At 43.8% G+C, this 3,700-nt stretch overlaps 1 pseudogene; it reads right to left on the bottom strand.

Moving 5' to 3' along the window:
- Positions 1-974: 974 nt before the first annotated feature.
- Positions 975-3,005, bottom strand: LOC119379968 (uncharacterized; annotated as a pseudogene).
- Positions 3,006-3,700: the final 695 nt, after the last annotated feature.

Below are 3,700 nucleotides of genomic sequence, written 5' to 3'. Positions count from 1 at the left end.
CCGTCAAGCAATACGAGAAGCAGGGACCTTCTCGTAACAGGACTTCGTCTTGGCGTCGATTTAACCACGTGACTCGTTGGTCCCAGCCGTCGGTGTTGCGCCTGTAGTGCATGTGCACGCACTTCAGCTGAGCTGACGGGCGAAGGAGTCGGACACATTTCGATACGTCGGCGACCGAGACCTGCATCGCCGTCAAAAGACACAAGTGCTGCAGGCTGGTCATTTGGGACAAGCTGGCCTCAGGTAATGGAAACGATGCACGGGAGACCAATCAATCAATCAATCAATCAATCAATCAATCAATCAATCAATCAATCAATCAATCAATCAATCAATCAATCAATCAATCAATCAATCAATCAATCAATCAGCATAGACGTCCATGTACGAGTACGGTTCGACAGTTACAAGGAAAACAACACGGAATAAACACTAACGTGTTCGCAAACTAATTGTGCGTACACGCGTTACAGTTCAACGGAATACGCCCGCTAATGAAAAAAGCATAAAAACAGACCAGAAAGGTGCACGTGCGAATACTTTCAGAAAGATGGGAGCACGTTTAGGAACACACAATGTGTTTATGTTTCTAGCAATCGTCAAAAGGAAAGATAGAAATTGAAGGAACGACACTGGGTGGTATCGGCCACTCCGAACACGTCACAGTAATGTCCAGTCGCGGGGTGCAGAGCGCCCCGTCAAGCTTTCGTACGCTGTCATCTTTCCGATATCCTTCCATGTCTATCTTTCCGATAGACAGTAAAACCTGGTGGAAAGATTTCCACATTACACACAGAGTCATCCAACCATGATTCTGTGCCCATTACAATTTGAGGTTTAATGGCTGCTACTAAGGACATGAAACTATCGACCTTGTTATTTTTGCTGCGACAATTTACTGGCAGAACAGAAAGCCGTTCAGGCAGTGAACAATCCTCTGTGTTATCATTGAGGAAAACAGAATTTAGTGTAGGTCATTTGCCTCTATCCATTTGCGCATGCGCCCTTAGTGGGACTGGCATCCACGTGTCACTATCCCAGACAAATTTTTGCCCATTGATAACCAGTTTATCATAACTCAAACAAATACCATTTTCTTTGCAGTCTCTTATCTTTCGCATAGTTCCACAGCTATCGCCTTTTTTCTTGCACGGCCTGGCTGAAATCCATGGATATACTGTACCCTTCACTTTGAAAGCATTTTTAAAGACGGTTTCTGTAGCCTTCCACTGCGAAAAGCATGCTACGATGGGCCGGTTCCTGGTTTCTTTAAAAACCCCGATGCGGTGAGCCCGTTCATTTGATACATCATCAAGTTTGATCACGTCCTTGCATACTCCCCTAATTAAACTTTCTGACGTTTCCCAAGTCTCATTTTTTCCCTATCAGGCACACCAAAAAATAACAGGTTCCGTCTACGGTTTCTATTCTCTAAGTCGTCCACTTTAGACAACAATTTGCCTTCAATTTTTTCCACTCGAGTAATATGACTATCCACAAGGCTTGTCTTTTTTTTATTGAAATAGAAAATAAATTAAGAAGTAGTTGTCACCATTGCTTGGTGACGGCTACCCCTTTCCACATAGTTGTTGGGATAACAAAATAAATATATATATATATATATATATATAATATATATATATATATATATATATATATATATATATATGTTGAAGGAGTGGTTGCCTTTGGTTGCCGTATAAGTATGAGAGGTGGCACTTCAAGAAAACATTTATTACGTCGACGTTTCGGTCAGAGCCCGACCTTTCTCAAGAGAAAGGTCAGGCTCTGGTCATGGGCCTAGTATTTTCGCTAAGGAAAACGTTCTCTCAGAGTCCAGTGTGTGAAGTTCCTGCTCGAGTCACTGTCTATGAGTGTCGTGCTTGGGATAGTCGAGCAGCAGATGATGCACATCCTCGTCGTCGCGGCCGCACGAACATGTTGACGATGATGCACGATGAATCCGAAATAAGAAGTGCTTTTTGTGAGCGGTTCCGAGTCTTAGGCGATGAATGAGTGTGTCGATACGTCTTGGGAGCTGGGGGTCTAATTGGCACTCAAGGTTAGGGTCAACAGCGTACAAGATCGATTCCTTTGTGCTGTCTGGGAACCAGGTGGAGAAACATAATTCACGTTTTGTTCTTCGTAAAATTCCGTTTATGTCACATTGGGATACAGGAATGAGGCGGGTTTGTGTGTAATGATGAGCGGCTTTCGCCAACTCATCTGCCATTTCATTTCCCTTGATTCCGCAGTGACTGGGAACCCATTGAAATGCCACGTGATGACCTGACTTCGTAGCTTCTGAAAGCTCTTTCAAGATCGCGTATATTATACGTATATCTATTTTTCCTGAAATGGCATTTTCCACACACGCAAGAGCCGCCAGGGAATCCGTGATTACGACCCACCTTCTGGGGGTCGTTGACAGTTTAATAAAGCCGATGGCTAACAAAATAGCTACAAGCTCCGATGTTGTGGAAGCGGAAAGATGACTCAGCCGACATGCATATTCTTCATGTAACTCCGGAATGACGAATGCTGATGTCGAAGTATCTTTTGTTGACGGAGCCATCAGTGTACACGTGAGTGTAGCCTTGGTACCTGTCAAACAGGTGATGTGAGGCCAACTGCATAGCGGCAATGGCTGGTACGTCATGTTTACTACGAAGTCCTTCTATTGACGTTTCAGTATTTGGTAGCTCTAACAACCAGGGCGGATAGTTCAAGTCCGGTGGTCAATGTGTCGACGCAGGAAGCTGTGAAATGTACTGTTGGTACACACGGTGTATTTGCGTCTTCTCTATTAAGTTTGTTATTTTGGATTCCAGTTCACTTTGTTTAGTTATAATTTCTGTTAACTTCGCGAGCCCAGTTTCCTGGCTCGTTTTCATTTCTAATACAATCCTCTGGATGTTCTTTATTTGCTCACGCTCTGCCGCTATCACGGGTCCTGGATTTAGCTCTACGTCACCCTATAAGAGTATCAAGAATTGAGAAAGCATCAAGCATCCATCGCAAAGCAAAAAGACCACAGCATCGATAAAACACACGCTCACATATTTAAAACAACATATAAGTTGTCGCTTGATAATGGGGCACGACTAGAGCACTGCACGGGCCCGGGCCGGGCCGTCCGAAGCGTTTATCAGCGGGCCCGGGCTTGAAGCCGCGGGCCTGGGCCGGGCCCGGGCTTGAGGCTGCGGTTTGGGCCGGGCTCGGTAAGTCGGGCCTTCGAGCACACGCGAACATTATGCATTGCATGGTCTAAGGTATACTGTGCCAAGCTGAAGTGACACGTGCAAAGAGCTGGCTCTTAGTAAAGTTTAGCAATAAAAATAGAAAAACAGTTGAAGTGCTATTTTTGTTTCAAAAGAATAGATATAGATTGGCACTGTATATTTTCACTAACGTTTCGTCTGGTGGACCAGACTTTGTCAAAGTAACAAGTACATCGTGGTGGGTTTCCTTATAAACACGCCAGATCACGTGTATATATATATATATATATATACACAGGGTGTCCCAGCTATCTTTAGCCAAGGTTTAAAAAATACAATATTAGAGGTAGGCAAGTGAAATCAGTTGCAGATTGCTGACAGCCACCTTGCGAACTATAGAAAATATTTTGTTTTGTAATTAACTAATTTGTTAATTAGGACGATTTAACTAAATTGCTAAATATTGCCTTTAGGCAAGA

This window comes from Rhipicephalus sanguineus, chromosome 1, assembly GCF_013339695.2.
Source record: "Rhipicephalus sanguineus isolate Rsan-2018 chromosome 1, BIME_Rsan_1.4, whole genome shotgun sequence".
Taxonomy (NCBI): domain Eukaryota; kingdom Metazoa; phylum Arthropoda; class Arachnida; order Ixodida; family Ixodidae; genus Rhipicephalus; species Rhipicephalus sanguineus.
Note: the sequence above shows the minus strand (reverse complement) of the source record. Positions and strands in the feature narration are given on the sequence as shown.